This window comes from Eucyclogobius newberryi, unplaced genomic scaffold, assembly GCF_026437365.1.
Source record: "Eucyclogobius newberryi isolate DKJ021-1_F unplaced genomic scaffold, fEucNew1.0.hap1 SCAF_60, whole genome shotgun sequence".
In the NCBI taxonomy this organism is placed as follows: domain Eukaryota; kingdom Metazoa; phylum Chordata; class Actinopteri; order Gobiiformes; family Gobiidae; genus Eucyclogobius; species Eucyclogobius newberryi.
Genome location: NW_027316279.1, coordinates 309903 through 331518, shown reverse-complemented (window position 1 = coordinate 331518; position 21616 = coordinate 309903). Strand labels below are relative to the sequence as shown.

General features: G+C 47.6%; 6 non-coding genes across 6 annotated transcripts; all 6 read right to left on the bottom strand.

Annotated features, from left to right (window-relative positions):
- Positions 1–7211: 7211 nt before the first annotated feature.
- trnas-cga (transfer RNA serine (anticodon CGA)) lies at positions 7212–7293 on the bottom strand. Its single transcript has one exon. It is a non-coding gene; the product is annotated as a tRNA-Ser (tRNA).
- Positions 7294–8919: 1626 nt separating this feature from the next.
- On the bottom strand, positions 8920–8991 carry trnaa-ugc (transfer RNA alanine (anticodon UGC)). Its single transcript has one exon. It is a non-coding gene; the product is annotated as a tRNA-Ala (tRNA).
- A 4229-nt stretch (positions 8992–13220) lies between these two features.
- trnas-uga (transfer RNA serine (anticodon UGA)) lies at positions 13221–13302 on the bottom strand. Its single transcript has one exon. It is a non-coding gene; the product is annotated as a tRNA-Ser (tRNA).
- Positions 13303–14560: 1258 nt separating this feature from the next.
- On the bottom strand, positions 14561–14632 carry trnaa-ugc (transfer RNA alanine (anticodon UGC)). The gene has a single exon. It is a non-coding gene; the product is annotated as a tRNA-Ala (tRNA).
- A 4228-nt stretch (positions 14633–18860) lies between these two features.
- On the bottom strand, positions 18861–18942 carry trnas-cga (transfer RNA serine (anticodon CGA)). Its single transcript has one exon. It is a non-coding gene; the product is annotated as a tRNA-Ser (tRNA).
- A 1282-nt stretch (positions 18943–20224) lies between these two features.
- On the bottom strand, positions 20225–20296 carry trnaa-ugc (transfer RNA alanine (anticodon UGC)). Its single transcript has one exon. It is a non-coding gene; the product is annotated as a tRNA-Ala (tRNA).
- Positions 20297–21616: the final 1320 nt, after the last annotated feature.

Sequence of the window (21616 nt, the reverse complement as noted above, 5' to 3'; positions counted from 1 at the left end):
ACTGTTCAAAGTCCGCCCAATAATAGATTTGATTATTCCCAAATTTGCAGCAGTTTACAGTCCAATCAAGGAGCTTTCTTTAGATGAAATGACAATAGCTTTCAAGGGGAGATCTTCACTAAAATGTTACTCTCCGAATAAACCTGACAAATATGGCTATAGAGTGTATGCCCTGAGTGAAAGCTGTTCAGGGTATGTTTTGCGCTGGTCAATGCACACTGGACAGTACAAAAATAATGCAAGCAACATCAGTGCAACACACGCAGTTGTCCGTGAGTTGGTTTCTCCCTTTACGGGCAAAGGACACGAGATTTACATGGACAGTTACTATACCTCGCCTGTAATTGCAAATGAATTAGCAGATTTGGAAACTGGACTGTGTGGGACGGTAAGGATTACCAGGTTGGGGATGCCAAAATGCCTTGGTAAAAGTGTCTTACAGCTGAAAAAAGGAGATGACCCAGTTTTTTGCAGAAAGGGAAAACTCCTGGCTTGTGCTTGGCACGATACTAAACGTCTCACCATGTTGTCCACAGTCCATGGAAATGATTGTGTTCAGAGGAGGATCCGATCCAAGACAGATGACACTGGCTTCCGTGACATCAAAAGACCTGTATGTGTCGACCAGTACAACGCCTACATGGGTGGAGTGGACACTGCTGACCAGAGGATGAAGACATACCTCTTTCCACACAGGTCCCGGAAATGGTATCATCGCATATTCAATGCCATTATAAGCATAAGTATTGTCAACTCACACATCATATACACCAAATCCACTCCAGGCCCACACAAACCTTTAAAGGTTTACATTCAGAACATTATTGATGCATTACTGGCTGATCACTCCAAAAAACAAGAAAGGCGCTCAAGACCGGAGGGTGAAATGCCACAGAGACTCACAGAGCGTCATTGGCTTTGTCAAGCAGAGGGACGTCCAGACTGCGCCGTGTGCTCTGACCGCTCTCGTACCAAAGGCAGGCGGCAAACAAAGTACAGGTGCCGTCAGTGTGGCGTTGGCCTCTGTGCGGTTCCATGCAACGAGAGATACCATACGCTAAAAAACTTTAAATGCTGTCATTTGGATATGTAAAAGTGCAGGGTACCTTGACCCTGGATGGACATCTTTTCTGTGATGGCTCTCTCCTTTCTTCACTGCTTTCTCCACAACCTGCCTGGCACCAATGATGGATGTATAAGTTGGAAAAATAAAAAAAATGAAAAAAATACATAATAAATACCGTGTTTGTCATCATTTGGTCAGAACTTGTAATCAGGGCCCGAGTTTGAAGATGTGAGCAAAAGGGGTGAAAATGGGTTAAAATGTGAAAAAACACCAAAATGAGCAAAATGAAATAATCCCCCATCATCAGTGCACAGTTTGCCCCCAGAAAAGCACTCCCCTGGGGCCTGGAGGTGATCTGACCACCAGAATATAGTACCATATACCCCTGCTGGTCTTAGAAAAAAAACCGAGCTTCCAGCCAATAGTACACTATACCCGAGGGACTCTGTCGTTTTTCGGCAATAGTACGCTATACCCGAGGGACTCTGTCGTTTTTCGGCAATAGTACACTATACCCGAGGGACTCTGTCGTTTTTCGGCAATAGTACACTATACCCGAGGGACTCTGTCGTTTTTCGGCAATATTACACTATACCCGAGGGACTCTGTCGTTTTTCCGGGCCGTAGTATGAAGTTGTGAGCAAAAGGGGTGAAAATGGGTTAAAATGTGAAAAAACACCAAAATGAGCAAAATGAAATAATCCCCCATCATCAGTGCACTGTTTGCCCCCAGAAAAGCACTCCCCTGGGGCCTGGAGGTGATCTGACCATCAGAGTATAGCACCATATGCCCCTGAGGGACTTAGAGTAAAAACCGAAATAGTACACTAAACCTGAAAAGACTCTGTCATTTTTCGGCAATAGTACACTTTACCCGAGCGACTCTGTCGTTTTTCGGCAATAGTACACTATATACCGTTGGACTTAGTCGTTTTTTGGGCTCGTGGGAATAAGCGTTAAGCTCAAGATTCCCGGGCTAAATCACGCTGCTCCCGAGAAATTCTTACGCTGCTCTCACGCGGAATGTGCAAAATGGTAATGCTGGGAGGGAGGGGCGGGCGGTTTTTGAGAATGACGTTTTTCGCAATCGAAACAGGTACATTTCCTGGTTGAGCGGCTACCGGGCAAGGAGCTCGTTTGACGGGCACACGAGAACCGCGATCGATGAGCCCCGTTCTGGTTTTATCCAGCTTCCAAGGCTCCTTCACAGCCGTAATGTCAAGTCATGGTTCGGAGGTGCGGAGGTGAGCGTCGGATCACGGAGCCTCTGAATGGAGCCCCGCGCTCCGCGCTCCTCCGGGCTCTAAGCACCGCTCAGACCCGGCATGAGAGGGTCTATTTTCGGCTTGATTTTACCAGACTCCCGGGCACTTCCAGAAGCTTCCTGTTTGCTCTGATTGCTCGGGGCAGAGCACGGTGTCACGCTGACCACGGGCTGTACGCGGAGGTGACCCGCTCCGTGATCTTAGCGCCGCCCAGACCCAGGGCCATCCACCCCGCACACGGCCAGACTTTGCCCGGCCAGGGAGCACCTTCTGCGGGTCGGAGGCTCCGGGTCGGAGCCCCTGGAGCCCGGAGCCCTCACCGGGCCCCGAACTTGGCTGCCGGAGGCAGTGCAGTGCCTCATGGATAAAAGGGCACCCAGCCGTCCAACTCGCGTGAGGCGGAGCAGGGATCATCCATGAATCAACCATGAAAATGGTACAAATCATGGTTCTATGTATACCAGACAAGGAGCTTGGTCTATTGGCACTCAAGACCCGCCATCGTAGGGCCCTGTTCTGGTTTTATCCAGCTTCGAAGGCTCCTGCGCGCTGCGGGTTTGTTTACATTTTGCGGCTGTGGTTTGCTCCGGCTAACCTCACGCCGGACACGTTGGAAGCGAGGCCGAGACAGAGGTCCCACCAGGCGCAGGGCTTCAGTCTGACTGGCTTCCCCCGCGCCTGGCCCCTTGTCTCCGGAGATGGGACCGTCACTCACCCCCGCACTGAAGGACGCGCGGCTTGAAGGATGATGGCTGCGCTTAGCCCCTGTGCCAGGGGCTCTGAGCCAGTCCCCTTCAGCCTCAACGCGTCCGGTGGGAACACAGTCCGGGTCCATTGTTGCTCACCCCTGCGCAGAAGGACGCGCGGCTTGGAGGATGATGGCTGCGCTTAGCCCCTGGCACAGGGGCTCTGCACCAGTCCCCTTCAGCCTCAACGCGTCCGGTGGAACAACAGTCCAGGCCCACTGTCACTCACCCCCGCACTGAAGGACGCGCGGCTTGGAGGATGATGGCTGCGCTTAGCCCCTGTTACAGGGGCTCTGCGCCAGTCTCCTTCAGCCTCAACGCGTCCGACGGAACCACAGTCCGAGCCCATTGTCACTCACCCCCGCGCAGCAGGAGGCGCGGCTTGAAGGATGATGGCTGCGCTTAGCCCCTGGGCCCAAGGGCTCTGCGCCAGTCCCCTTCAGCCTCAACGTGTCCGATGGCTCTGCGCGGGGCGGGGGGCAGGGCCGGCGCATATTTTTGGTCCGACTCCGGTCCCTTCCTCGTCTCTGAGTTTGTCAAATGCAGCGCCTGTCCAGGGCTCACTTTGCTATCAACTGGCTGGTCACCGCCATCGTAGGGCCCCGTTCTGGTTTCATCCAGCTTCGAAGGCTCCTGCGCACTGCGGGGTTGTTGGCATTTGTGGTCCTGATTTGCGCTGGCTCACCCTTACGCTGGACACAGCGCCAGATGATATATTTGGTCCGACTCCGGTCCCTTCCTCGTCTCTGAGTTTGTCAAATGCAGCGCCTGTCCAGGGCTCACTTTGCTATCAACTGGCTGGTCACCGCCATCGTAGGGCCCCGTTCTGGTTTCATCCAGCTTCGAAGGCTCCTGCGCACTGCTGGGTTGTTGGCATTTGTGGTCCAGAGCCCCGGCTCTAAATTAAACCTGTTACCCTAGTAGGCCGGCCTCCGGGTCCCCCTCTCTTCTTCGGTTATTGGGCGCGGGGGCAGCCAGTGGAGGGCAAGGGCCCTGCCTCCAAGTGTGGTGTAGGGGACAGGGGAGCCAGGGCCTTGGGGTCCTGGTGCTTTTTATGTTTTAAAGTGGCTCAGAGTACCAAGGGCACGGACTTCCAGGGGGCTGCACCAAGGGTGTGTAGCTCGTGTTGGGGTGCTTAAGTGTGGGTACCCGGGGACGAAAGGTGGGCCGGGGCCGGCGCGAGCCTCTGTGGTGAGTGCTGGGCCGTTCCCTTGGTACTCCAGTCGGAGTACCAAGGGCACGGACTTCCATGGTATAGTACCAAGGGCTTGGACCTGCAGGGGGCTGAAACAAGGGTGTGTAGCCCGTGTGGGGGTGCTTAAGTGTGGGTCCCCGGGTTCGAAGGGAGGGCCTGGTCCCCGGTGGTCATCCCCGGAGTCCCAGAGCCTGCAACCCGGGGAAGAGTGGCCCGTCCCCAGACTGAGTTTGGGGGAATGCGGGGTGGCTCTGGAGGTGCTCCGTGGGTTCCAGGGGGTGTTCAGTGGAGGCCATGCCCAGCCAGAGTGGCCCGTCCCCAGACTGAGTTTGGGGGAATGCGGGGTGGCTCTGGAGGGGCTCCAGGGGTTCCAGGGGGTGCTCGGCGGAGGCCATGCCCAGCCAGAGTGGCCCTTCCCCGGGCAGAATCTGGGGAGAGTGGGGGGTGGCTCTGGAGGTGCTCCGGGGGCTCCAGGGGTTCCAGGGGGTGCTCAGTGGGGGCCATGCCCAGCCAGAGTGGCCCTTCCCCGGGGTGAGTCTGGAGGAGTGGGGGGTGGCTCTGGAGGGGCTCCAGGGGTTCCAGGGGGTGCTCGGCGGAGGCCATGCCCAGCCAGAGTGGCCCTTCCCCGGGCATAGTCTGGGGAGAGTGGGGGGTGGCTCTGGAGGTGCTCCGGGGGCTCCAGGGGGTGCTCAGTGGAGGCCATGCCCAGCCAGAGTGGCCCTTCCCCGGGCAGAATCTGGGGAGAGTGGGGGGTGGCTCTGGAGGTGCTCCGGGGGCTCCAGGGGTTCCAGGGGGTGCTCAGTGGGGGCCATGCCCAGCCAGAGTGGCCCTTCCCCGGGGTGAGTCTGGAGGAGTGGGGGGTGGCTCTGGAGGGGCTCCAGGGGTTCCAGGGGGTGCTCGGCGGAGGCCATGCCCAGCCAGAGTGGCCCTTCCCCGGGGTGAGTCTGGAGGAGTGGGGGGTGGCTCTGGAGGGGCTCCAGGGGTTCCAGGGGGTGCTCGGCGGAGGCCATGCCCAGCCAGAGTGGCCCTTCCCCGGGCATAGTCTGGGGAGAGTGGGGGGTGGCTCTGGAGGTGCTCCAGGGGCTCCAGGGGGTGCTCAGTGGAGGCCATGCCCAGCCAGAGTGTCCCTTCTCCGGGCAGAGTCTGGAGGAGTGGGGGGTGGCTCTGGAGGTGCTCCGGGGGCTCCAGGGGTTCCAGGGGGTGCTCAGTGGGGGCCATGCCCAGCCAGAGTGGCCCTTCCCCGGGCAAAGTCTGGAGGAGTGGGGGGTGGCTCTGGAGGGGCTCCAGGGGTTCCAGGGGGTGCTCGGCGGAGGCCATGCCCAGCCAGAGTGGCCCTTCCCCGGGGTGAGTCTGGAGTAGTGGGGGGTGGCTCTGGAGGGCCTCCGGGGGTTCCAGGGGGTGCTCGGCGGAGGCCATGCCCAGCCAGAGTGTCCCTTCCCCGGGCAGAGTCTGGGGAGAGTGGGGGGTGGCTCTGGAGGTGCTCCGGGGGCTCCAGGGGTTCCAGGTGGTGGTCAGCGGAGGCCATGCCCAGCCAGAGTGGACCTTCCCCGGGGTGAGTCTGGAGGAGTGGGGGGTGGCCCTGGAGGTGCTCCAGGGGTTCCAGGGGGTGCTCGGCGGAGGCCATGCCCAGCCAGAGTGGCCCTTCCCCGGGGTTAGTCTGGAGTAGTGGGGGGTGGCTCTGGAGGGCCTCCGGGGGTTCCAGGGGGTGCTCAGCGGAGGCCATGCCCGGCCAGAGTGGCCCTTCCCCGGGCAGAGTCTGGGGAGAGTGGGGGGTGGCTCTGGAGGTGCTCCGGGGGCTCCAGGGGGTGCTCAGTGGAGGCCATGCCCAGCCAGAGTGTCCCTTCCCCGGGCAGAGTCTGGAGGAGTGGGGGGTGGCTCTGGAGGTGCTCCGGGGGCTCCAGGGGGTGCTCAGTGGAGGCCATGCCCAGCCAGAGTGGCCCTTCCCCGGGCAGAATCTGGGGAGAGTGGGGGGTGGCTCTGGAGGTGCTCCGGGGGCTCCAGGGGTTCCAGGGGGTACTCAGTGGGGGCCATGCCCAGCCAGAGTGGCCCTTCCCCGGGCAAAGTCTGGAGGAGTGGGGGGTGGCTCTGGAGGGGCTCCAGGGGTTCCAGGGGGTGCTCGGCGGAGGCCATGCCCAGCCAGAGTGGCCCTTCCCCGGGCATAGTCTGGGGAGAGTGGGGGGTGGCTCTGGAGGTGCTCCGGGGGCTCCAGGGGTTCCAGGGGGTGCTCAGTGGGGGCCATGCCCAGCCAGAGTGGCCCTTCCCCGGGCAAAGTCTGGCCGTGTGCGGGGTGGATGATCCCTGCTCCGCCTCACGCGAGTTCGAGACCGGCTGGGTGCCCTTTTATCCATGAGGCACTGCACTGCCTCCGGCAGCCGAGCACGGGGCCCGGTGAGGGCTCCAGGCTCCAGGGGCTCCGACCCGGAGCCTCCGACCCGCAGAAGGTGCTCCCTGGCCGGGCAAAGTCTGGCCGTGTGCGGGGTGGATGATCCCTGCTCCGCCTCACGCGAGTTCGAGACCGGCTGGGTGCCCCTTTATCCATGAGGCACTGCACTGCCTCCGGCAGCCGAGTTCGGGGCCCGGTGAGGGCTCCAGGCTCCAGGGGCTCCGACCCGGAGCCTCCGACCCGCAGAAGGTGCTCCCTGGCCGGGCAAAGTCTGGCCGTGTGCGGGGTGGATGATCCCTGCTCCGCCTCACGCGAGTTCGAGACCGGCTGGGTGCCCTTTTATCCAAGAATAAACTGGAGTGTGGAGCTTCTACGGGCCTCCAGGGGCACTGCCGACCCAGAGCTGTGCCCCGGCTTCAGTTCTCTGTATCTCAGGAAGTTTTTTATTTATACATTTATTTCATCCATAATCTCTGGCGCCTAAAGGGTTAAACATCTGCGAACATGCTGGTTTATAGAATGGAACGAAACCTCAAAAACTGTGCTGCTAAACAGACGTTGTTGACAGGATTCGAACCTGTGCGGGGAAACCCCAATGGATTTCGAGTCCATCGCCTTAACCTCTCGGCCACAACAACAATAGGCATACACTCTGAGTTTAAGAAAGTGGAAATGATACACATTATTCTCTGAAACCAACGCAATTACGTTACCAGATTTAACCCTCCATGAATTCTTGCAGGATTGCTTCAATGATATCTGCAGACAGCATGTTTTATTAAGCATTGTAAGCTCAGGTTTGGCAAGACATACCCATATTGGAAGTTGGGAATGTCGCCCAGGCTGCCTCGGCGAGAACTAGAAATTCTAACCCCTAGACCATATGAGAAATTTAAAGATCAAGAGTAACCGATTGAATTGTAACATAAGCCTAATTGATGTTTGAGAGGTTAAGGAACAGTGCATAGTTGGGTCATCAGCTTTTAAACATGCATTTTTAATATATAAATGTGCTTGGTTCTGCATGTAATGGAAAGCAGCACATATCTCGGGATTTGTATTTTGCTTTTGGTTCAGCCAAATAGAGCCACTTTGTGATTTTTAATACAGTTTTCTTTTAGATGGGATAAGACGCACTATCAAGCAGCTCTGAGTTTGTGTTGTGCCCCTCTACATATTCTGGCCGAGTGTTTTAAGGCGCTAGATTTAAGTTCCGGTCCCAGTGAAGGCATGCTTTCAAGTACAACCGCTGCTACATGGCATGGAACAGCTAAAGGTTGATTACTACATATTGCATGCTGCATCCTAAATGGATGAGATTTTTCTATGCCTCTCTTGACACCATCCAGTTTTATTTCACTTGTATCCACAGCGAGTCTTATTCATACTGTGGATTCAAGTCTTCCAAAAGGCTGACCACGATGTTCCCATGCCAGGAGTTGAACCCAGGCCACCTGGGTGGGCCACTTTGTCTCACCTTCCTGCAGGTAGTGTGGATGGATGAAATAATATTGTTTGAATTTTACAAGTGCCGCCAGGTTCAAAGGTAATGTGGGACTGGGAGCTTGCACCGAAGCTTGCGTTTGGGCATCTATCTCGGCATCAGATGAGAATAAACCTACTCTATACCATACTTACACTTTTACTGACAGATATTTCAACAAAAGGTATCTAAAAAATCACTGCGTTGTAATATGGCAAGGTGACAGTCCACAATGTATTTATTGAGCTTTTCAAGCTTGTGGATGCAATTTTGAATTTTGAATATCCATTAGCCAAAGAGTAGGAGCTATCATTTATGGCCGTGGCTGGAGAGCCGGAGCGCGGTCAAATGGCCGCGCAGTTTCAGGGACCGCGGCATTTCCCTTATAGCCCGTTATAGCCTCATGGCTAACCCTAACCTTAACCTTAACCCTAACCTAAACGCTAACCCTAACCTTAACCCGGCGCGGTCTAAAAGGCGCTAAAACGCGTTCAAATAGCGCAGCAGTTTCAGGAGCCGCGGCGCGCGGCCGGCACAAAAATAACATGGCAGTTTCGGCCGCGCTTCGCGGCTCTGCAGACACTCCCATCGTTTATACTGCTCAAAGCCCAAAACTACTTAAAAACTTCACTGTAGCGGAAAACAGTTTTGACACACTCCAGATGGGACTTGAACTCACAATCCCTGGCTTATCCATTAGGCCACTGGGGCTCCACGTGTGCTGGGCCTCTAAAAATCAATGCAGTGCAATGTGCCAATTAGCAATGAATATGGTATTGCCCGGAGATGCTGGGGACTGAACCCAGGACCTCATACATGCAAAGCATGCGCTCTACCACTGAGCTACATCCCCTTCATTAAAAATGCTCAGAAATGATAGAATGTACAAAAACAGAACAGATAGAATAGAAACAGAACAGAAACCGTGATCGGATAAAAAATTCTATTCTGTATTTTTTTTTAATTCATATTTTACTGGTTATGGCACAAGTTGTTACTTTACTTACATGTGTGTCACTTTTTGTGTGTTACAGTAACTTCTTTGGCCTGATCACCCAGTCCACAAGTGTTCCTGTACCTATATATTTACAAATCAAGCACTGTTAAGCAGGTGACGTCCTTTGCTGGTCAGGGGGAAGAGAAAGGTATGTTTCCAGCAGGGTTCTAAGAAATATGAAGCAATACCAATGGATTTCTTGCCCATCGGCTTGACCACCTGGCCACCACAATACTGCATCTTTGGAAAAATACAGTGAAAGCTTGAGACCAATAAAAAAATCCTTCTGGCTCGGCCTATTAGATCACGGACCTGAAATCCACAATCCCAGATTTTGGAGGCTAGTGTCCTGTGCATATTGCTTATGGGGTTATGTACCCATAATAGGCTCAAATTGCTTCAAAATGTCTAATCATGGGTCTTTTTTTAACCTACATCTTCTTTCACTACACAGCTATCCATTTCCCCAAAAAATAAATAACAATATAGGATGGACAAAAGCAATGTGCTACTAATGTCAGATCCTTATGTAACAAATCTCTCTTAATTAATAATTTTATTTCTTCTTATAATCTTGATTTTATGTTTTTAACTGAAACATGGCTTGACAAAAACACAGGAAATGTAGTTCTGATAGAATCTGCTCCACCCAACTTTAAGTTTGAATCTGAAACACGAGAAAACAAAAAAGGGGGTGGAGTCTGTGCTGTCTTTAGAGATGAAATAATTATCCGCAGGTTGTTCTTTTGGGGTGTTTTCATCATTTGAGTATGTATCCTTTAAAATGGAGCTAAAACGGTCTCCATCCATTCTCTTCATTGTTTTATACAAGCCTCCCCAGCACTGCCAAAGTTTTACTGATGATTTTACTGAGATGCTTTCAGTCATATGCACAGACTTTGATGGTTTGGTCATTACAGGTGATTTCAATGTGCATGTTGATAATATTTGTGACAGAAACGCTAAAGAGCTTGATGCTGTCCTTGAAACCTTCAGTCTTACTCAGCATGTGAGAGGCCCCACCCACAGCAAAGGACACACTCTAGATCTCATAATTACAAAGGGGGTAAATATTTCAAATGTTAATGTGATCGATGTTGCTCTGTCTGATCATTTCTGTGTCTTCTTTGACCTGTCTGTTTCTCCCAAACCTCCGGTTGGTCCTGCAATTGTTCAGAGGAGACACATAAGTGATGGCACAGGTGCACTGTTTATGGAAATGATAAACTTTGAAAATGTCTCATGTTCTAATGTAAATGATTTGTTGAACTCTGTTACATCTAGTGTTTTGAATGTTCTGGACACCATCGCCCCTATAAAGGCTAAAATGGTTAAAAATAAGCAGAAGGCGCCGTGGAGAAATGATGATTCGGTCAGGGCACAGAAAAGGGAGTGCCGCAGGGCCGAACGGAAATGGCGCAAGTCAAAGCTCCAGGTTCAAAAAGAGATTTACAAAGAGAAGCTGAACATGTACAACCTAATCTTATGTAGAACTAGGGAAAGATATGTCTCTGAAATTATTGGAAGCTGCAACTCGCGTGTCCTGTTTGCCACAGTAAACAGATTAACAAACCCTCCAGCTCAGCTGCCGTTAGAACTAATTTCCACATCCAAGTGTAATGAGTTTGCATTATTCTTTAATGACAAAGTTCAGGGCATTAAAAATGCTATAAATCCCACAATGCAAAAAAATTACCCTAAAACCACCAAGACACTTAGAGCTAACTCACTTTGCACCAGTAACTGACAAAACTGTCCATGAGATCATCACCAGTCTGAGTTCATCTACATGCTGCCTTGATGTGTTACCCACCAGATTTCTAAAGTCTGTGCTGAACAGTTTGTTAGCACAATTCACTCACATAGTTAACATGTCGCTTCAATCTGGAACATTCCCAATGTCTTTGAAAACTGCGGTCATAAAGCCTCTCCTAAAGAAGAGCAGTCTTGATGCCGCAGTACTGAGTCATTACCGGCCCATCTCTAATCTGACATTTTGGGGCAAAGTCCTTGAAAAGGTTGTTTACCAACAGCTCACAGATTTCCTCTTAATAAACAACTCATTTGATGCTTTTCAGTCAGGTTTTAGACCTCATCACAGCACTGAGACTGCTCTTGTCAAGGTGACAAATGACATCCGCCTGAACACTGACACGGGCAAAGCCTCAGTCTTAATTCTGTTAGATCTGAGTGCTGCTTTTGACACTGTTGATCATGGGATCCTCTTACAGAGACTAGAGGACTGGGTGGGCATCACTGGCACTGCCCTAAACTGGTTAAGGTCCTATCTGGAAGACAGGAAGTACTTTGTTGAAATTGGTAGCTGTGTCTCAGACCACATGACCCTGACCTGTGGAGTGCCCCAAGGGTCAGTCCTGGGTCCCCTTCTGTTCAACCTCTACATGCTGCCGTTAGGTCAGTTGATACGCAGTGAAAATGTGTCCTATCACAATTATGCAGACGACACTCAGATCTATGTTTCACTATCGGCAGGTGACTATGGACCAGTAGATTCACTCTGTCACTGCATCCAACAGATCAGTTTGTGGATGCAAAACAACTTTCTCCAGCTGAACTCAGACAAGACTGAAATAATTGTTTTTGGCCCACAGAAACAAAGAGAAAGTGTTAGCGGTCACCTCCAGAGTCTCGCTCTAAAACCTACAAACCAAATTAGAAATCTGGGGGTAATAATGGACTCAGATTTGAACTTTAATAGCCACGTCAAATAAATAACATCAGCAGCTTTTTACCATCGAAAAAACATTGCCAAAATCAAAAATATAGTGTCAAAACCAGATTTAGAGAGACTTATCCATGCGTTTGTCTCCAGTAGATTAGACTATTGTAACAGCCTGCTCACTGGCCTCTCCAAACGAGTTCTAAAACAGCTGCAGTACATCCAGAACGCTGCTGCTCGGGTCCTGACTAGAACCAGGAAGTATGATCACATTAGTCCTGTTCTCAGGTCTCTGCAATGGCTCCCTGTGGCTCAGAGAATAGACTTTAAAGCAGCTCTGCTTGTGTACAAGTCTCTCCATGGCCTAGCACCAAAGTACATCTTGGATGTGTTAGTGCCATATGAACCATCTCGGACTCTGAGGACCTCAGGGACCGGCCTCTTGCTGGTGCCCAGAGTCAGGACAAAACATGGGGAATCTGCGTTTCAGTTTTATGCAGCTAAAATCTGGAACAGTCTTCCTGAAGATGTGAGACAGGCTTCAACTCTGACAATGTTCAAATCTAAGCTAAAAACAGTTTTGTTTAGCTGCGCATGTGATTGAAAGGATTTTTTCTTTGCACTCTTCTCTTTTGTTTGTGATTATTAGTTTAAAAAATCAGTTGGATTGATCATTTTTAATTTAGTTAATTTTATTGTATTTCTGTTTCTGTAATTTCTTTGTGATTTGAATGCATTTTTCCTGCTGTGTGAAGCACTTTGAATTGCCTTGTGTATGAAATGTGCTCTACAAATAAACTTGCCTTGCCTAGTTTCAAAGGTAATGTGGAACCGGGAGCTTTCACTGAAGATCGGCTTCCATCATCCAACACATTGCTGACTAGTTTGATGAATTCTAATGAACAATCCCTATAATGCAAGTAAACTTATTCTAGCAGAGGATGGTTTCGATCTATCGACCTCTGGGTTATGGGCCCAGCAGGCTTCCGCTGCGCCACTCTGCTGATTGGCAACATCGATGGGACTCGAACCTGCAATCCCTGGTTCAAGAGGCCAGTGCATTATGCCTATGGGGCTGTATAAGTCTAATGGACTCAAATTGCTTCAAAATATGAAATCTAAATTTAAAGGAATGTGGAAGTTGAATCTCGCAACGAAAGACTGTGCTCTAACACTGAGCTACATAACCACCTATTACCTGTCATGATTTTTTTCCCAAGCAAGACCTGGAGACAACCTCTTTCACTTTGTGCCATCAACGGAATATTGAATGGAGATGCAGGGGATCGAACAAAGGATTTCATACATGCCCTCGTTCTGAAAGAACTGCTCCGAAATTAAACATCTGCGAACATGCTGGTTTATAGAATGGAACGAAACCTCAAAAACTGTGCTGCTAAACAGACGTTGTTGACAGGATTCGAACCTGTGCGGGGAAACCCCAATGGATTTCAAGTCCATCGCCTTAACCTCTCGGCCACAACAACAATATGCATACACTCTGAGTTTAAGAAAGTGGAAATGATACACATTATTCTCTGAAACCAACGCAATTACGTTACCAGATTTAACCCTCCATGAATTCTTGCAGGATTGCTTCAATGATATCTGCAGACAGCATGTTTTATTAAGCATTGTAAGCTCAGGTTTGGCAAGACATACCCATATTGGAAGTTGGGAATGTCGCCCAGGCTGCCTCGGCGAGAACTAGAAATTCTAACCCCTAGACCATATGAGAAATTTAAAGATCAAGAGTAACCGATTGAATTGTAACATAAGCCTAATTGATGTTTGAGAGGTTAAGGAACAGTGCATAGTTGGGTCATCAGCTTTTAAACATGCATTTTTAAAGCAGCACATATCTCGGGATTTGTATTTTGCTTTTGGTTCAGCCAAATAGAGCCACTTTGTGATTTTTAATAGAGTTTTTTTTTTAGATGGGATAAGACGCACTATCAAGCATATTTCATATTTCAACAAAAGGTATCTAAAAAATCACTGCCTTGTAATATGGCAAGGTGACAGTCCACAATGTATTTATTGATTTTTTTAAGCTTGTGGATGCAATTTTGATTTTTGAATATCCATTAGCCAAAGAGTAGGAGCTATCATTTATGGCCGTGGCTGGAGAGGCGCAGCGCGGTCAAATGGCCGCGCAGTTTCAGGGACCGCGGCATTTCCCTTATAGCCCGTTATAGCCTCATGGCTAACCCTAACCTTAACCTTAACCTTAACCCTAACCTAAACGCTAACCCTAACCCTAACCTTAACCTTAACTTTAACCTTAACCTTAACCTTAACCTTAACCTTAACCTTAACCTTAACCTTAACCTTAACCTTAACCTTAACCCTAACCTTTACCCTAACCTTAACCTTAAACCCTAACCCTAACCCTAACCTTAACCCGGCGCGGTCTAAAACGGCGCTAAAACGCGTTCAAATAGCGCAGCAGTTTCAGGAGCCGCGGCGCGCGGCCGGCACAAAAATAACATGGCAGTTTCGGCCGCGCGCCGCGGCTCTGCAGACACTCCCATCGTTTATACTGCTCAAAGCCCAAAACTACTTAAAAACTTCACTGTAGCGGAAAACAGTTTTGACACACTCCAGATGGGACTTGAACTCACAATCCCTGGCTTATCCATTAGGCCACTGGGGCTCCACGTGTGCTGATGTGATGAATTTAAGCGAAGGTCTCTAAAAAGCAATGCAGCGCAATGTGCCAATTAGCAAAGATGTACTATTGCCTGGAGATGCTGGGGATTGAACCCAGGACCTCATACATGCAAAGCATGCGCTCTACCACTGAGCTACATCCCCTTCATTAAAAATGCTCAGAAATGATAGAATGCACAAAAGCAGAACAGATAGAATAGAAACAGAACAGAAACCGTGATCGGATAAAAAATTCTATTCTGTATTTTTTTTTAATTCATATTTTACTGGTTATGGCACAAGTTGTTACTTTACTTACATGTGTGTCACTTTTTGTGTGTTACAGTAACTTCTTTGGCCTGATCACCCAGTCCACAAGTGTTCCTGTACCTATATATTTACAAATCAAGCACTGTTAAGCAGGTGACGTCCTTTGCTGGTCAGGGGGAAGAGAAAGGTATGTTTCCAGCAGGGTTCTAAGAAATATGAAGCAATGCCAATGGATTTCTTGCCCATCGGCTTGACCACCTGGCCACCACAATACTGCATCTTTGGAAAAATACAGTGAAAGCTTGAGACCAATAAAAAATCCTTCTGGCTCGGCCTATTAGATCACGGACCTGAAATCCACAATCCCAGATTTTGGAGGCTAGTGTCCTGTGCATATTGCTTATGGGGTTATGTACCCATAATAGGCTCAAATTGCTTCAAAATGTCTAATCATGGGTCTTTTTTTAACCTACATCTTCTTTCACTACACAGCTATCCTTTTCCCCAAAAAATAAATAACAATATAGGATGGACAAAAGCAATGTGCTACTAATGTCAGATCCTTATGTAACAAATCTCTCTTAATTAATAATTTTATTTCTTCTTATAATATTGATTTTATGTTTTTAACTGAAACATGGCTTGACAAAAACACAGGAAATGTAGTTCTGATAGAATCTGCTCCACTCAACTTTAAGTTTGAATCTGAAACACGAGAAAACAAAAAAGGGGGTGGAGTCTGTGCTGTCTTTAGAGATGAAATAATTATCCGCAGGTTGTTCTTTTGGGGTGTTTTCATCATTTGAGTATGTATCCTTTAAAATGGAGCTAAAACGGTCTCCATCCATTCTCTTCATTGTTTTATACAAGCCTCCCCAGCACTGCCAAAGTTTTACTGATGATTTTACTGAGATGCTTTCAGTCATATGCACAGACTTTGATGGTTTGGTCATTACAGGTGATTTCAATGTGCATGTTGATAATATTTGTGACAGAAACGCTAAAGAGCTTGATGCTGTCCTTGAAACCTTCAGTCTTACTCAGCATGTGAGAGGCCCCACCCACAGCAAAGGACACACTCTAGATCTCATAATTACAAAGGGGGTAAATATTTCAAATGTTAATGTGATCGATGTTGCTCTGTCTGATCATTTCTGTGTCTTCTTTGACCTGTCTGTTTCTCCCAAACCTCCGGTTGGTCCTGCAATTGTTCAGAGGAGACACATAAGTGATGGCACAGGTGCACTGTTTATGGAAATGATAAACTTTGAAAATGTCTCATGTTCTAATGTAAATGATTTGTTGAACTCTGTTACATCTAGTGTTTTGAATGTTCTGGACACCATCGCCCCTATAAAGGCTAAAATGGTTAAAAATAAGCAGAAGGCGCCGTGGAGAAATGATGATTCGGTCAGGGCACAGAAAAGGGAGTGCCGCAGGGCCGAACGGAAATGGCGCAAGTCAAAGCTCCAGGTTCAAAAAGAGATTTACAAAGAGAAGCTGAACATGTACAACCTAATCTTATGTAGAACTAGGGAAAGATATGTCTCTGAAATTATTGGAAGCTGCAACTCGCGTGTCCTGTTTGCCACAGTAAACAGATTAACAAACCCTCCAGCTCAGCTGCCGTTAGAACTAATTTCCACATCCAAGTGTAATGAGTTTGCATTATTCTTTAATGACAAAGTTCAGGGCATTAAAAATGCTATAAATCCCACAATGCAAAAAAATTACCCTAAAACCACCAAGACACTTAGAGCTAACTCACTTTGCACCAGTAACTGACAAAACTGTCCATGAGATCATCACCAGTCTGAGTTCATCTACATGCTGCCTTGATGTGTTACCCACCAGATTTCTAAAGTCTGTGCTGAACAGTTTGTTAGCACAATTCACTCACATAGTTAACATGTCGCTTCAATCTGGAACATTCCCAATGTCTTTGAAAACTGCGGTCATAAAGCCTCTCCTAAAGAAGAGCAGTCTTGATGCCGCAGTACTGAGTCATTACCGGCCCATCTCTAATCTGACATTTTGGGGCAAAGTCCTTGAAAAGGTTGTTTACCAACAGCTCACAGATTTCCTCTTAATAAACAACTCATTTGATGCTTTTCAGTCAGGTTTTAGACCTCATCACAGCACTGAGACTGCTCTTGTCAAGGTGACAAATGACATCCGCCTGAACACTGACACGGGCAAAGCCTCAGTCTTAATTCTGTTAGATCTGAGTGCTGCTTTTGACACTGTTGATCATGGGATCCTCTTACAGAGACTAGAGGACTGGGTGGGCATCACTGGCACTGCCCTAAACTGGTTAAGGTCCTATCTGGAAGACAGGAAGTACTTTGTTGAAATTGGTAGCTGTGTCTCAGACCACATGACCCTGACCTGTGGAGTGCCCCAAGGGTCAGTCCTGGGTCCCCTTCTGTTCAACCTCTACATGCTGCCGTTAGGTCAGTTGATACGCAGTGAAAATGTGTCCTATCACAATTATGCAGACGACACTCAGATCTATGTTTCACTATCGGCAGGTGACTATGGACCAGTAGATTCACTCTGTCACTGCATCCAACAGATCAGTTTGTGGATGCAAAACAACTTTCTCCAGCTGAACTCAGACAAGACTGAAATAATTGTTTTTGGCCCACAGAAACAAAGAGAAAGTGTTAGCGGTCACCTCCAGAGTCTCGCTCTAAAACCTACAAACCAAATTAGAAATCTGGGGGTAATAATGGACTCAGATTTGAACTTTAATAGCCACGTCAAATAAATAACATCAGCAGCTTTTTACCATCGAAAAAACATTGCCAAAATCAAAAATATAGTGTCAAAACCAGATTTAGAGAGACTTATCCATGCGTTTGTCTCCAGTAGATTAGACTATTGTAACAGCCTGCTCACTGGCCTCTCCAAACGAGTTCTAAAACAGCTGCAGTACATCCAGAACGCTGCTGCTCGGGTCCTGACTAGAACCAGGAAGTATGATCACATTAGTCCTGTTCTCAGGTCTCTGCAATGGCTCCCTGTGGCTCAGAGAATAGACTTTAAAGCAGCTCTGCTTGTGTACAAGTCTCTCCATGGCCTAGCACCAAAGTACATCTTGGATGTGTTAGTGCCATATGAACCATCTCGGACTCTGAGGACCTCAGGGACCGGCCTCTTGCTGGTGCCCAGAGTCAGGACAAAACATGGGGAATCTGCGTTTCAGTTTTATGCAGCTAAAATCTGGAACAGTCTTCCTGAAGATGTGAGACAGGCTTCAACTCTGACAATGTTCAAATCTAAGCTAAAAACAGTTTTGTTTAGCTGCGCATGTGATTGAAAGGATTTTTTCTTTGCACTCTTCTCTTTTGTTTGTGATTATTAGTTTAAAAAATCAGTTGGATTGATCATTTTTAATTTAGTTAATTTTATTGTATTTCTGTTTCTGTAATTTCTTTGTGATTTGAATGCATTTTTCCTGCTGTGTGAAGCACTTTGAATTGCCTTGTGTATGAAATGTGCTCTACAAATAAACTTGCCTTGCCTAGTTTCAAAGGTAATGTGGAACCGGGAGCTTTCACTGAAGATCGGCTTCCATCATCCAACACATTGCTGACTAGTTTGATGAATTCTAATGAACAATCCCTATAATGCAAGTAAACTTATTCTAGCAGAGGATGGTTTCGATCTATCGACCTCTGGGTTATGGGCCCAGCAGGCTTCCGCTGCGCCACTCTGCTGATTGGCAACATCGATGGGACTCGAACCTGCAATCCCTGGTTCAAGAGGCCAGTGCATTATGCCTATGGGGCTGTATAAGTCTAATGGACTCAAATTGCTTCAAAATATGAAATCTAAATTTAAAGGAATGTGGAAGTTGAATCTCGCAACGAAAGACTGTGCTCTAACACTGAGCTACATAACCACCTATTACCTGTCATGATTTTTTTCCCAAGCAAGACCTGGAGACAACCTCTTTCACTTTGTGCCATCAACGGAATATTGAATGGAGATGCAGGGGATCGAACAAAGGATTTCATACATGCCCTCGTTCTGAAAGAACTGCTCCGAAATTAAACATCTGCGAACATGCTGGTTTATAGAATGGAACGAAACCTCAAAAACTGTGCTGCTAAACAGACGTTGTTGACAGGATTCGAACCTGTGCGGGGAAACCCCAATGGATTTCGAGTCCATCGCCTTAACCTCTCGGCCACAACAACAATATGCATACACTCTGAGTTTAAGAAAGTGGAAATGATACACATTATTCTCTGAAACCAACGCAATTACGTTACCAGATTTAACCCTCCATGAATTCTTGCAGGATTGCTTCAATGATATCTGCAGACAGCATGTTTTATTAAGCATTGTAAGCTCAGGTTTGGCAAGACATACCCATATTGGAAGTTGGGAATGTCGCCCAGGCTGCCTCGGCGAGAACTAGAAATTCTAACCCCTAGACCATATGAGAAATTTAAAGATCAAGAGTAACCGATTGAATTGTAACATAAGCCTAATTGATGTTTGAGAGGTTAAGGAACAGTGCATAGTTGGGTCATCAGCTTTTAAACATGCATTTTTAAAGCAGCACATATCTCGGGATTTGTATTTTGCTTTTGGTTCAGCCAAATAGAGCCACTTTGTGATTTTTAATAGAGTTTTTTTTTTAGATGGGATAAGACGCACTATCAAGCATATTTCATATTTCAACAAAAGGTATCTAAAAAATCACTGCCTTGTAATATGGCAAGGTGACAGTCCACAATGTATTTATTGATTTTTTTAAGCTTGTGGATGCAATTTTGATTTTTGAATATCCATTAGCCAAAGAGTAGGAGCTATCATTTATGGCCGTGGCTGGAGAGGCGCAGCGCGGTCAAATGGCCGCGCAGTTTCAGGGACCGCGGCATTTCCCTTATAGCCCGTTATAGCCTCATGGCTAACCCTAACCTTAACCTTAACCTTAACCTTAACCCTAACCTAAACGCTAACCCTAACCCTAACCTTAACCTTAACTTTAACCTTAACCTTAACCTTAACCTTAACCTTAACCTTAACCTTAACCTTAACCTTAACCTTAACCTTAACCTTAACCTTAACCTTAACCCTAACCTTTACCCTAACCTTAACCTTAAACCCTAACCCTAACCCTAACCTTAACCCGGCGCGGTCTAAAACGGCGCTAAAACGCGTTCAAATAGCGCAGCAGTTTCAGGAGCCGCGGCGCGCGGCCGGCACAAAAATAACATGGCAGTTTCGGCCGCGCGCCGCGGCTCTGCAGACACTCCCATCGTTTATACTGCTCAAAGCCCAAAACTACTTAAAAACTTCACTGTAGCGGAAAACAGTTTTGACACACTCCAGATGGGACTTGAACTCACAATCCCTGGCTTATCCATTAGGCCACTGGGGCTCCACGTGTGCTGATGTGATGAATTTAAGCGAAGGTCTCTAAAAAGCAATGCAGCGCAATGTGCCAATTAGCAAAGATGTACTATTGCCTGGAGATGCTGGGGATTGAACCCAGGACCTCATACATGCAAAGCATGCGCTCTACCACTGAGCTACATCCCCTTCATTAAAAATGCTCAGAAATGATAGAATGCACAAAAACAGAACAGATAGAATAGAAACAGAACAGAAACCGTGATCGGATAAAAAATTCTATTCTGTATTTTTTTTTAATTCATATTTTACTGGTTATGGCACAAGTTGTTACTTTACTTACATGTGTGTCACTTTTTGTGTGTTACAGTAACTTCTTTGGCCTGATCACCCAGTCCACAAGTGTTCCTGTACCTATATATTTACAAATCAAGCACTGTTAAGCAGGTGACGTCCTTTGCTGGTCAGGGGGAAGAGAAAGGTATGTTTCCAGCAGGGTTCTAAGAAATATGAAGCAATGCCAATGGATTTCTTGCCCATCGGCTTGACCACCTGGCCACCACAATACTGCATCTTTGGAAAAATACAGTGAAAGCTTGAGACCAATAAAAAATCCTTCTGGCTCGGCCTATTAGATCACGGACCTGAAATCCACAATCCCAGATTTTGGAGGCTAGTGTCCTGTGCATATTGCTTATGGGGTTATGTACCCATAATAGGCTCAAATTGCTTCAAAATGTCTAATCATGGGTCTTTTTTTAACCTACATCTTCTTTCACTACACAGCTATCCTTTTCCCCAAAAAATAAATAACAATATAGGATGGACAAAAGCAATGTGCTACTAATGTCAGATCCTTATGTAACAAATCTCTCTTAATTAATAATTTTATTTCTTCTTATAATATTGATTTTATGTTTTTAACTGAAACATGGCTTGACAAAAACACAGGAAATGTAGTTCTGATAGAATCTGCTCCACCCAACTTTAAGTTTGAATCTGAAACACGAGAAAACAAAAAAGGGGGTGGAGTCTGTGCTGTCTTTAGAGATGAAATAATTATCCGCAGGTTGTTCTTTTGGGGTGTTTTCATCATTTGAGTATGTATCCTTTAAAATGGAGCTAAAACGGTCTCCATCCATTCTCTTCATTGTTTTATACAAGCCTCCCCAGCACTGCCAAAGTTTTACTGATGATTTTACTGAGATGCTTTCAGTCATATGCACAGACTTTGATGGTTTGGTCATTACAGGTGATTTCAATGTGCATGTTGATAATATTTGTGACAGAAACGCTAAAGAGCTTGATGCTGTCCTTGAAACCTTCAGTCTTACTCAGCATGTGAGAGGCCCCACCCACAGCAAAGGACACACTCTAGATCTCATAATTACAAAGGGGGTAAATATTTCAAATGTTAATGTGATCGATGTTGCTCTGTCTGATCATTTCTGTGTCTTCTTTGACCTGTCTGTTTCTCCCAAACCTCCGGTTGGTCCTGCAATTGTTCAG